The sequence below is a fragment of the Misgurnus anguillicaudatus genome, chromosome 4, assembly GCF_027580225.2.
Source record: "Misgurnus anguillicaudatus chromosome 4, ASM2758022v2, whole genome shotgun sequence".
Taxonomy (NCBI): Eukaryota; Metazoa; Chordata; class Actinopteri; order Cypriniformes; family Cobitidae; genus Misgurnus; species Misgurnus anguillicaudatus.
The window spans coordinates 27,833,005-27,847,290 of NC_073340.2; the positions used below are offsets into that span (position 1 = coordinate 27,833,005).

Sequence of the window (14,286 nt, forward strand, 5' to 3'; positions counted from 1 at the left end):
CACTTTAACACCCATAGGCTGTGTCCGAATTCGCATACTGTGATGGTACTGAATTAGATGAAGTATCTACTCATCAACTGTTAAAATTTAACCATAAGCGACAGCTGTTTAATCTATGCATTTGCATTTGAATAGAGCAGCTTTACCACTTTTGGATATTTTTGAATAAATCAATGCATCTCCTTCTTCCTCATTGGATAACTCCTCTACTGTACCAGTGGCTCAGGGGATAATAAAGGGTCCATCGAATGAACACTTCGGGATCTTGCCAGAGCAATAGGTCATACGGGTACATTTCACATCCTATTTTTGGAAAATTATGAATTACTACTCGCTCTACTGTTTTTCGCCTATAATATAGTATGGAAGTAGGTGGTTTCGGATGCAGCCATACTGAAACAATGTATAGCTTGAATGCACTTTCGATAAAAGTGTTGCCAAATGCATTAAATGTAACATTTTGAGGAGCCAACAAAAAGCATAGTCTAGTCTACAAAGCCAATTAGTCAAATTGTGGCAATGTAAGGTCAAAAATTTGAACATTTTCAAGCAATATTTCACATCCACAGATGAACAGCCAGCCAATTATCATAGCAAAATAAACCACAGCAGGATAAGGAGTGTACATTATCTCTTACCAAATGTTAATGGAAAGTTCCCATTTGCGCATTTAGACAAACGTGTGTATGTGTATGGAACATGAACAAACTTTACAATGCGTCGAAAAGACAAATTCAAAAGTCCATCTTTTATCACAACAATTATCACTCACATGCGTTCCCACACACACACGAATGTTACAGCTGCATCAGCACGAAAGCTGGAGCATGTCATAGATCACGGTGCGAGTGGAGGATGGGCGTGAGAGACTTCATATTAAGGGTTTCGTCAGGGGAGTGGTTACCGCATATGTGTGTGCGACCGGGTGTGTACAGAGGGGGAGTCTGAGACTGTTTACACAGCTGGGTTCAACACTCTCACACAACCCCACGTCTCGTTGTCCCCCAAAAACATGTGCCACTCCAAAAGCAGAAAACCCCAATATTTTCTCTCTTCACAGTCATAATAAATAGGCTTTGGGAGGGAAAAGGGGGGCTGGAGAAACAGCGCACTTTTCTCACTGCGTGTTTGTTTTGTGAGTCAGAGAAAAAAAAAAACGCCCTTTTGGGTTTCTGCCGTACGAGAGGATATTTTTGAAGCCTCTTGGTTTTGGCCCGATCGCCTGTGTCAGTGAGTCTAAACCAACATGGGACTATTTAGGGTAATCCACATGTAAAAGTAGCATTAGTCATTAATCATTTCTGTTTCTAAACACAGAGAAACGGCAGAGACAGGAAGGATTTAAATGAACGTGGCATTGAACATATAACGCTGGAGGTCTATCCCCCGGTTGCGCTCTAAAATTACATCCGTCAGCGTGCCGCTGGAAGGGTTTTTGGCCAGGTGTTACATGTGCTGCGTGTATAATGAGCCCTCGGATTTCTGAAGAATTTAGCACATCCCAAATTGTTTTTCTGTTCCAGACTGAGTCTTAAAGGGATAAGACATTTAAACTTGAACATTGAGGCATCATGTACTTCCTGTGACAGTTTCTGTCAGCATTTACTTTTATTGCATATTCTTATTTTACTTAATACAAATTTTTTGTTATTCAGAGTGAGTAAATCAGGATGATTTTCAATTTTCAATAGTTAATTTCGAATGAATTATCCCTTTGAGAACCAAATAGAGAAGATCCGTTTTTGTTTTATTAAAGGATTAGTTCATCCAAAATAAGTATTTTTTTATTATTTACCCACCCTCATGTCATTCAAAGCCCATATGGCTTTCTTTGTTCATCAGGAAAACTGTAAAAACTGTTTTTTTTTTTAGGTTTTATGGTTTCAATGGGAGTGGATTGGAACCAGAGGAGTAAAGTACTTAAGTATTTTAAAAGGATAGTTCACCCAAAAATGAAAATTCTGCCATCATTTACTCACTTTCATGTTGATCCAAACCTGAATAAATTTCTTTGTTCTGATAAACACAAAGGAAAATATTTTGAGGAATGTTTGCAACCGTTCATGAGCCCCATTCACTTCCATAGTATTCTTTTCCTATGGAAGTGAATGGGGCTCATGATCGGTTTGGTTACAAACATTCCTTAAATCTTCTTTTGTGTTTATCAGAACAAAGAAATTTATACAGATTTGTAACAACACGAAAGTAAGAAAATGATGACAGAATTTTCATTTTTGGGTGAACTATCCCTTTAACTTTACTCAAGTAATTATTTTGAGTATCTGTACCAACATGTAAGTTGTTTTTTTTTACCTTTAATACTTAAATGCTTTAAAATCTAGCACTATACACTTTTACTTTACTATATAAACTTTTACCTAAGTACTAGATTTATGTATTATTATGTTCAATCTGGAATGTGGTGGAATAAAAACTATGATATTGTGTTTTAAAATGTATTGAAGTAAAAAAACACTCTAATAAAGTACAGACACCTAAAACATTTTTTTTAATTTATTAAAATAAAAATACTTGAGTACTTTACACCTCGGATGGATCTCTTTTCAAGCTTCAAACTATGCAAAAGCGTCATTAAATAACTTGTGTTGTATATTTCAAATGTCCTGAATGCATACAAATCTGTTTGGTAAAATCCATTATTTAACAAAAGTCTTGATCTGTTCCTCTTTTTTAAAAAAAGACTTGTTCCTTTAATTTTTCTATTAATTTTAAAGTAGTGAAACTTCAGAAAATGAAAAGGATCTTAATGCCAGTTTTGCAATATTACAATTTTTATCAAGACAAATCCAGTTATCGTAATTGTGTTACTTTCACTACTTGTGTGTGTATAGATGTGGCATTCTTGGTATTCCTTCATCATGAATTAAATTATAACCCTTCCCCTGGGAACCCAAAACAGCCAGCGTGTGGATCTGCAAATGTGCAACACTGCATCTGTGTATTTAAATACATGAGGTCAAACTGGAAGTGAGTTAATTCCCGGAGGACTGGAATAAGACACACCCAAGAACTGCCAAAGATTTTTGGCAAAGTGAAGAGGACGTTTGCAATGTTGCATGCATGCAAATTTATGTCACGTGTGACTCATCACAGGTTCATTAAACAGCTATGCAGCATCTCTGGTGAGACACATCAAACTGCACTAATAACTCACAGAGAAATATGAAATGTTGCAGAGGACGAAAATACAAAGAGTAGGAGGTGGAATTTCAAACCAGCACGGCACAAAGCACAAAACTAAAAGCCTAGAGATCTGTGGCTCGGGGTGTTTGTGTAGGCATGGACACCACAGCTGGCGGGAACAACGGAGCACCGTTTGCTGGACAGTAAAATTGCATCGTGCATGTAAAGAAACGGAGGACTGCCAGCCACCCAAAGAGAAAAGGAAAACAATGACGGATAGTCTGAGAGCAGCACCATGAAGTGAAGTGAGAAATGCAAATTTGTAAAAATAGAAATAGTACGATGGCCAATTTTTAATGCAATGCAAGTACACGTTGCATCATTCAACATCGAAGCAGGGGCTACACTGGGCATTACCGCATACGGTATGCTTTTACCGTCAGCCCTTTTCTTTTACCGCAACAGCTTGAAAGAATCTTACAAGCAACTACTTAAGGTTAGGTAAAATGTTTAAAGCTAGCAAAACTGATTTTTTCCAGTTTAAATGGCACATGCATTGGAAGGTAACTCTATCGTCCTCTCGAGTCCTGAGGTTTGTTAACGCCACAGTGCCGCCAGAAAGCATGTACGACAAGACTGGATTTGTGCCTGCGTACTTTCACCGAGCACATTTCTGTAGACCACAAGCTAAACGCATTAGTTAGCTGGCATGGCCACAATACACTGCTGAAATTAAAAGGTTGTCTGACTGTTTTTAAAAATTAGCGGGTGCTTTTCATCACCTCCAGATGATTCAGACTACATATAATTTTGGTTTGGAAAGCAGGAGGACTTGTCCGACCGCATTTTCAGATGTGACAAATAGCTGTTCTGTCTCGACTGCGGATCAATTAAAAGCATTTCTACCGGTCGGCGCTCACGCAGGTTTCACTTTAAATCACAGACACGTTTTCAAGGGCCTTATTAAAACCTCTAATGAATTCAAAGGGGAGCCGTCAATCAAATAAGGAAGCTAATGCAAATGCAAAAATCTGTGTAGGTATCAAGTGCGTATATGCAAGGATAAAGTGCGATGAGAGTCAATCATTGCAGGCTAAACAATAGCGGTGATGAGCAGACATACACACTTCATGACACAACACACACACACTGCACCCCGCTGGCATTGCCGCCCCTCCGTTTCCACGTATAAATGTTTGAATCAACCCCCCGTGTGTCAAAACAACCCTCTATGATCAGCAGGTCTTTAAAATCACACAGAGAGAGGAATAAACACAGTAGTGAGAGATCACAAAAACTATACACACATACAACACAGAGAGACACACAATGCTTTACAATGCAAAGGCAGTCTGGGTCAACCTAGGGTTCACACTGGTTTCACACATACATACACACTTACACACAGACAGAGACTTGTTCGGAAATGAGTTTGCATAGACATATTAACACACTGACTAAACGTTTTCACTGCTAACCACAATATGCAGAGAGAATACTAGGTTAGGAGAGGTAAAATCATCTTTAAGGTTTAATGTTATACAAAACAAGCAAAGACCAAAAATATAAGGGGTTTTATTTTGTGTACTTTGTGTAATGCAATGTGCCATTATTGTTGCTCCTCTATGTGTTACTCCAAATTTTTACAAAGCTTTGTTTTAGAAAAGCATGGTGTGCTCCGATTGGCCAGCTATTCAGTGCGTCTCCGCGACATGGCTGCGGTGGAAACGATACTACAGCGAGAATAAAAGTTACGCCTTCTGTCTTTGCGTGTAAATTTGGGCGGTGTTATGCAAATCTTTCCACACAGTGATCAACACAGATATGTGGAGGCGTGTTTGAATGAGGTGTTTTAGGAAGGGGTAGATGAGCCTTCACTTTTATGCAGGGTTCACACCAGCCGCATTTGAGGCGCCAAAGTTCAAATTTTTTAACTAGGCGCACAAATTAGGCGGAATCGCATCTACCACGCCACACTAAACGCTTCATTCGCATCGCGAGACCTCCAGACTAGAGGTCTTCACGGGTCCACTTAGATCTGAAAACCCGAGGTCCGACCCGAGACCCGATCGGGTTGGGGTCTAAAAGTTTCACATGTGCCTCGGACACGGGTCGGGTACAATAATAGCGGCATCGGGTCTCGGGTAATTTAAAAATGAATGTGTTTTTTCTGAACGGACCCGAGAAGACCCGAACTCTCTCGTCTGTGTGCGTCAATGTCCTTTTCAAACCTCTCATCTGTTTGCCAAGAGCGCTTGTGACATTGTGTGGTTGTCGGAAGGTTCATTTTCGTTGAGACAAACATGTCAGTCAATTATAAATGTACATTTTAGCGGTTACGTTGGTGTCGTCGTCAGATAACAAAGTAAAACGAATGGAGCAGCTCGCCAAATTGGTGCAAGGCCACCGGAGTTTCTTTCTGTCTGACTGCTGCGCGTGGGTCTGCAGAATGCACACACGTCAGTGCCGTTTACATTCGGTTCCAGTCGGGTTAAAAAAAATGTCACTAGTTCGGGTCGGACTCGGGTCTAATTTTCTCGGGTTTGTCTAGGGTCGGGTCTTTCTTTAAAAAAATATTATTTATGCACGTCGGGTTCGGGTATGAAGTGATTCGGGTCATTTCGGGTCGGGTACATTTCTTTGGACCCGAGAAGACCTCTACTCCAGACGCGCGTCAACGCGTCTTCACATTGACTTAACATTTAAATCACTCTCGCTTGACGCCTCTACCCAGCTGGTGTGAACGCATTAGAAAAAATATATTTTTGTGTTTGCAGCTTTAACCAATGTGACTTTACTTTGGGATCTACTATATGCACAAACATCTTTTAACACTCCAAAGACAAAAAAAACATGAAATCGCATCATATGACCCCTTTAAAATATGCCGATGTTTGGTTATGACCTCGATAATCAACATAAACATAAACATAAACTCCCTTACTTCATTTATTTGCCCCTTTCTTTTTACTACTAGGTGTTGTTTTTGGTCTCTTTAAATATTTTGTTATTCTTTTTTCCTGACACATTTACATATTTTGCAGACGCTGCATTAAAGGTATTTTCAGTTGTATGTGTGTAAGAATCGAACCTACAACCTTTGCGCACTTATAACATCATGTTGAGTTGTTTACCTTTACATTAATGCATTGGGCAGACTTATCCAAAATGACAATAAATTCTGTACATTTTATCAGTACGTTTCATCCTGTAATCGACCCCAAGGCCTTTGTGCTGCAAATGCAATGCCCTACCAAGTGAGCTACAGGAACATCGTATGTGACACATATTCAGATCAGTAGGTCTACTTGGCCATCACCCTCCCTCCAAACCATCCAAGACCTTAATGAGGAAACTGTGCCCTCATCCTCTAGTTATGCATCTTGTCCCCATCACTTCATTGTGCTACCTCACCAAACAGAAGTGATGTTGTCATTTTTGCTCTCCCTACCTCATTAAATCTCCCTTCCTTCCCGCGGCTCCTCTCCTGCTAAAAATGCTGCGCTGGTGGCTAGCGCTCTCCGCTCCAGCGCTTACGGTAAACTCGCACACGCTCTCGCGCCCTCGCAGACATATGGATGCTGTCAGCCTGCCTCGGCTAGGCTAATTACATGCAACAAGCAAAGCCACCATTTGTTCCAAACAGGGAACGATTCAATTGTCTGCTACGAGCATTTGTTTTCATGCTAATCGGCCTGTTGTCACGAGAGCACTTTGGCTCAGGGGCCGAATATCATTCCACGTCCCCCTCCAACCACCCTTTCTCTCGTTCACCCTCTGTTGTATCCTGAGTGTCGGCATGGGAGAAAGTGAAGGATGTATATCAGATGGGGCTCCACGGAGCTCTCGGTATTAACTAATGACAGGCTGCTGTCCAAAACCCAGGGCTCAGCGAGAGCCACTTCCAAACCCAAGGGGCCGGGAGCAGAGAAGCTGGGCGGATTTCACATGGAGACTAGCCCTCTGGATTGCCCCGGCATTCAATGACTCCAGAGCTCGGGGCAGCGAGCGCAGCCTAATAGATCTCAGTGGGCCACCGGACAGGCCAAACAGGTTCTGGACGGGTGATCGAAAGACGTTTCTAATCGGAAAAGACCTGCTAGCAGCGCTATGGCATTCCCAGTACAGGATTTCTGGAATCCCAGTCGAGGATTCGTAATGTAAAGACCAGCAAGTGCCGTCTTCCCAGACTTCTCTCTCTCGCTCCGCTCCAAGCTGCTTGTTTTGATTCCAGCTCTTATTTTTCCGTTGGCGCTGTACAGAGAAAATCATATTCCCTTTCCCACTGGGCTCATGCAGTTGCACTGATATGGAAAATTATTTCAGATGCAGCCTGAACCGTAAACGCTATTTTTTCCCCTTTCTTTTTTCCCCTCTCACACCCCCTTTCTCTTACTCTTTCTCCATTACTTTCATTCTCGGTAGGGAGGATATACTCCAAGGCCTTGAGAGCGCACTCAGCAAGGGCGATTTGGCGGCTCTGTCCGTTTCACAAAGAATGAGAGGTGAGAAATCCATTTAGCATGTACAATACCCTTCAGATACACCTGAATCACACCAGGTGCGTGCTTTTAAATCGACCGGCTCTGCTGACGCTCCTCCATTCAGCGCATTCATAAGGCGAGAGTCGGTCTTGCCGTGCCTTTCTTGGCTGGATTATGTTTTATATCATCCACGCCACTGGTGGAGAGTTTGACCCACCGTAAGCAGAGAGTCTATGGCAGGTCAGAGCCGCCACCCGTGGGCAGTCAGACTCCGAGACTGGAGAAAGAAAGCCGCTCTATTTCATGGGTGGAAATTCACACGGCATCCAGCGAGACTGGAAAACAGGCCCAGTATGAGACTTATTCCTGTAATAGATGACTAATGCATTTGCTTATCCTCACGCCACTGTGTGTTTGTAGATGTTGGCAGGTCTCTCTTTGGTTTTAGCTCAATTGCATGCGTGCATTAAATTCCTCCCTCTGGTTTTATGAGCATCTTTGCACATCGATTTATCTCTGCTGCAACCATTAAAAGGATGCCATGTGAAGCACCTCCTATAGGAAAATCACATGTGAGATCTCTTTAATATCTCAATTGTTTCCATTTCGACAAGATTCATTTGAGAGCAAAATCTTTGTTTGTCAAATTATTCTACTTAAATTAAAGGCAATTGGACATTTCCTGTACATTTTCAGAAGAGATCTTGCTACAAAATTGTGCTTGGATTTGCCAAAGTCTGCAAAGAAAATGTAAAAATGTACAAAGACCAAATTATGTCACAGTCGTGGCAACAGAGCTTTGGGCAACCCGAGACTGAGTCTCTCTCTCCTAGCCTATCGATTCCTGACGTATCAACTGTCCCCTCACAATAAAGGCAAAATCGTTTAAAAAAAAAATTATCTAAGCTACACAATTCATATTCATTTTGGATTCATTACATCCAGGTAGAAATGTTAAGAAATAATTTATTCAGAAAGTATCATGAATTTTCTTCTAAAGATGCACACAACAGAGACATCCCAAATGAATACCCACATTAGCCCACTTTGCCTGTCATATCTAAAGTCTTGGGATCAGGTGGCTGGGTGGTCTAGCTGGGGAAGCTGGGACTTTGAGATGGGCTAGACTGTCAGCTGGGTGGGCTCCCAGCATGAAGCCGCAGGGGCCAATCAGACAGTACACACACACACACACACACACACACACACACACACACAGTATGTCCAGAGCACAGGACTTAATTCTCCCTAAGGAACAACATGTTTCAACAGCAAGGACAAACTCAGTCTCAACAAAGAGAGAGAGAGAAAACAAGTTTGATTGGAGGCAAGGAATTAGAGTTTTAGTAAAATATGCAAAGAAAAGTGTTGGCACGTAACGTTACAGTCAGAGAGCGGCACTGATCAATTTATCTTTAACTTCCTTGCTGTCTGTTTCATTATCATTTCAATCTTTCATTTTATTTCTTTTTTCCCAACAGCCCTTGCCCTTGCCATCAGGCTGACTCTCACACACGCCATATCATCATTGTTTTTAATCAATGTCCATCCTGATTATTATCAATGTCTCTGTTTGTTTCCTTTACCAGTCCTACCAAGAGCTTTGGGTGCATATGCCCTCTTTCTTAGTACTCGTTATATATTAAATACTTATAGAATTTCCATCCATCTTTTTTACAGTCTATGGTTCGAACCCATGACTTTTGCAATGCTAACGCACTGCTCTACCACTAAGCTATTCAGGAGCAAAGCTTGACTTGCGCACAACTATCACGAAGATTCAAAATTTTTAAGACAACACATAATATAAAGAACCAAGTGTATAGGAATAATTTGTTGTATAAATTCAATTATTTTGTCTTGTGGAACACATACAAGCATATACTTTACTACTACAGATTCTGCAAATAGTATATAACCATATAAAAAGTGATCTGTACATACAGAATAAACCATGCAAGCATGCAAATATGGAGACAGGGAATGATTTATAGAGCAAATAACAAAAATCATTTTAATCAAAGCAGGGGTCTACGAAGGAACATTTTATCATAGTTTCCCAGACCTCTTTTCTTTGACCCTGGGCCACGTCATCACTCCAGAGGCCTTTCTGCAAGTCTGCAACCTCACAGAGGAACCAAAGATCCCACACTGCATTGACAACTCAGTGAGAAGTCATTCCTACCCTTGACTCACAAGACCTTCCAGAACTTTCCATAAAGCTGTAAAGACTGATACAGGTCAAAGGAATCTTGAGGGAGTCGGTACGCCTGTGGTTTAAACCCTTGACAAATCACCATCGGCCAATATTTACCCGAGCAACAAAAATCCATGAGCAGATGTAAAATAGCACAGCCACTTCCAAAGACCAAAACGTTAAGTTAATGAAAACCCATCGTATCGAGAAGTAAACAGGACATGAGACGACTCTAGAGTTTTGTCAAAGTAATGACCAATTCCCACCATTAACATAACATTTACGCAACTTTGAAGCCAAATCAGTTTTGAACCGACAGTTAACATTTACATGCCCTGCGCTGGTATCAAGACCCGAGCGTTCTCAGGGCTGCTCTCCCACTTCTGTGAGTGAGAAGATCCAGAGCAGGCCCGCAGACAGAAGACAGAGCTGACCACGACTGCGTCTGCTCAAAGCCCAACCTTCTCCCCAGGGGCGAGCTCGGATTGAAAGCAGAACTGAGAAGATAAGTCCTCGGGCTGCACTGGCCAAGGACTTTCCGCCCCGTGGTGCAAGGCCTTGTGTTGGCGTTTACTCTGGGGGAGGTGAGGGAAGATTCTTGGAGAAAGAAATATAGACAGGAAACGGGACAGAGGAAGAGAGAGGGAGGGTAAGAACAAAGAGAAAGGAAGGGAGTAAAGGTGACCCCTTGGGCAGGAAGATGACCAGGTGCAGGAGCCACAATCGCTTGTGGCGTAAATGTGAGTGCATGCTTGCGCTTAAATGAGAGTTTGAATTGGAAAGTTATTGTAGCTTTTGTTTGTATGCATGAGCTTTTGCATGCATTTGTATATGCCCTTGGTAAGAATATACAAAAAAATTCAAAGAGAGATCGCTTCAGTATCTCAGATGTTTCTTTTAGGTGGCAAAGGGAAAAAATGCAGACTTTACAAGTCTCACGCTTCAAATTTATCAAATGTATCTCCTCTAGAGTTTCAGAGACGTTCTCAATGTCACAGACTGTGCTGGACAATTTTCTCAGCAGATTCAAATGCTATCCACGTTTCAAGTTTTTGCTGTATGTCAGCAACTGTCTCATTGTCGGCTAGCCTACTCAATTTTGGATACATCTGAGATAATGCTGCCTCCATCTAATCTACTTATCCCTGTATATATACATATATATTATGTTTTAATCCCCATAAAATTGGTAAAAATCATACTTATTATATAATATATCCTCTATAGAATCAGCTATGTCTGGCTCTCTCTCAAGGGTTTTTCCCTCCTAGGACTTTTCACCCACAGGGTTTTCTCCTAGGAGGTTTTTTTTCAACCCCTGGGGAGTCTGCTGACATTGGCTTAACTTAGCACCCTCTTACAATTGTGAAAAGTGCTATATAAATTAAATTGAATTGAATGTTGATGCATATTAATAAAATTTGTACCTTGAATGCATTGTTCATAACTTTGTATAAAGCTTCTGCCGAATATATGTCGTGTGCGAGAGGCAGGTATGTGTGGAAAGAAGCCATACAGGTTAAACACATGCAGAAGAAAAGGTTAATGTATTGCTTCAGGATGATAGAGATCAGTCGTCTTATCTTTCTCTCATCACCCCTCTGCTGAGGCCTAAAGATCACCCCCTAATCCTTACAGTGAAGCAGTCCTCTTTCATGTTATTCCAGCCACTGGACTCTACCACTCAGGGGCCGAAACGGGGTGGGGGGATTGGATGCTGGTAAAGCATTACCAGAGACACATATGAATCTACCTCACACTAAAGTTGAATTACGCCCTCCATCACACAACCGCATTCATCCGTGGCGTTCTGATGTCTGCTGGACATCTGGTGAAATAAAGCAGCAAGCCTTCCCAGCTGGGGAGGGGGTAAAATTAGGGAGCACTTCCTGTAATCTGTACTCTCACAGCAAAGGTCATCTTCACAGGAGAGCGCGCACAGACAGAGGCGTCATTTGACCCCGTGATGTCAGTGTCGGAGAGATGTCAGCCAATGGCTGCACAGCTGACTGGGTCCAAAGTTGGCAGCTGATCAGGTCAGCATAAAAGCTCTAGGTGATAAAGAATGAAGATAGGACAACATTACGGCTCAGAGATGGTTTTTTATAACATAATAGAGACATAATGGAGTTCTCAGTTGTAATTTAATTATCAACCTATTAATTAACTTTTTCATCTGTACGTATTTAACCTGTGTGGTTTCCACACATATCTGCAATCACCCAAAGACAAACGAAGGAAATTGCATGTCTCCGAGGTTGCGCTTTCATTACTTATGAGACATTTTACACTAATTTTGGATTGTTTCAACCCATGGTTGGGTAAAATATGGACAAACCCAGGAAAGTTTAAACAAACCAGTATTTTGGGTTGAAACAACTCAGCAAAAGGTTATTTAAACCAACAGTTGGGTTTGTCCAAATTTATGTTGAAACACCCACGCATTTTAATATTAATTTGTCAGTGATGTTCTCCTTACAGTTAAAAACGAAACAAATGAGACAACTGTTGACATATAGTAATGCACGTTCTAGACAAAAATCCCGGTTTAAATGACCCACCTCTGACCTCAAGGCATTCCCATTTAAAGAGCACAGAAACAATGATTTTTTTTATTAATACAACTTACAAGAGAGACATAGTTTCATCATTTTGTGTTGTGAAAATACTTTGACGTTTATCATTAAAGATGCACCGATATATCTGCCAGTAATAGGCTTTATGCCCAGCTGCACTACTTCCTGAACTTCAGCCAGCTCCTTGTTTCCTGTCTGCCATTATTGGACAAACTGATTAATCCAGGTGTGCCTGACATCAGTAGTCACAACAACAATAATCAGACACACCTGGAATAATCAGTTAAGTCCTTGATAATTATGCAGAATGAGAGTATAGTTTTAGCCATATTGGCCTAGAAAATCACAACTTTTAGTTGGTCTTAGTACACAATGTAACTACAGAAGAGTCAAGTTTTACATAGGAACAATATCGAAACTCTTTGGTTATTTTTTAGCGCGATGCTAATGGTCTAATCAGATTCAATGGATTATGCTAAGCTAAGCTAAAAGTGGGACCGCCAGACCCGGAGATCGGCTGAATGGATTCCAAAACAGTAAAAATCTAATGTTTAACTGCAGGGGAGCTGGAAAATGAGCCTATTATGGTCCTTTAATGGTCATTATATGAATGAATAACATTCTAAAAATGTAATCTTAAGAATTTAGTTACTGTACGTATAAATTTCCTATCTATCGGTATAGTCAGATATCAGTCTAAATAATCCGTATTGGTGGAAAAATGTAATATCAGTGTAATATCACTTAAGTTTTCATGTTTTCACCATAGACTGTAAAAAATATGGACATAGTGTCCGTGAGGTCACCCATTGGTTTGTGAAGAGCTTTTTCGAAGCCAATAGTTGGCGGGGCTTGCCGTCGACATCTTCGCATCGCGTCACCGTGCATCATTTGGATAACCAAAAATGGGTAAAGAGGCGAGATGTGGGTGAAGCTGAACTGGCTTGTTGCTGAAACCACACCCACCTACCTTAACGATAGTGACAGCAGTGGCCACACCCTAATTATGCAGACCTTTAAGGCTTAATAATAGATGAGTTACAAAAAAAAAAAATCACCCTCTCACAGTTGTCATAAAGTGCAAAAATGAGCTATATAGACCAAAAACGTCTATGGGAATTGACTCACTTTTGGAGCCAGTTAATGAATTAAGTCACTTCCGCATTGGCTTTACGATAGAGATCGGAAGGTTGCCCCCTTGTTCACATAAGGTAGCTAATTTCACTGGAAGCATCTTGAACACGTCAAATGAAGCGTTTTGCCTAGGTCAGGGTTAATCGAGTTCAGACGTCAGATATCGGACTTTGACATTTGAGGTGGGGGATATTCAAAATGTGTGCATAAGAATAAAAAATCATAAAATTATTGTGAATAGCAAAGCTCTTCTTGATAAGTCTGAAATTTCAATTTGAAAATGAACTTACGATTTCTTAATCTTACAAACTATGCTTACATTTTTTAAGATCTCATCTAACATGATGATAAAAAGCCTTTAATTCTCTATGCTACTTGAAAAGTCTCAATTTGTTCTCCATTTAATCTTACTGCTGCCTAGAAGAATCAGTTGAGATATTAAACCAATCTCATTTATCATTTTCCTTCCTACAACAGGACTGACTGATCAGACATCAGTCATTTAAATGCACAAAGTGGGAGTTTTGAGAAAAGACTGGAATTGTGAAATTCGAATGGATTCGCTTGCATCACACTGTTCAAAAGCTCAGCTGTGTCATCGTCAAACTGAAGCTGTCTGAACTTTTAGACAAATCCTCTCTCATTTGTAAGTCACTTTGGATAAAAGCATCTGCTAAATGAATAAATGTAAACCTAAACTGACTGAAACCAAACAAAGTACATTCACAGGCAGTGCATGCATGCACACACA

General features: G+C 40.9%; 1 protein-coding gene across 1 annotated transcript in view; it reads right to left on the minus strand.

The window, feature by feature from the left end:
• The window catches only part of bahcc1b (BAH domain and coiled-coil containing 1b), a 108,158-nt gene that overhangs the window by 65,444 nt on the left and 28,428 nt on the right, over window positions 1-14,286 (minus strand). The gene's annotated exons all lie outside the window — the stretch shown is intronic.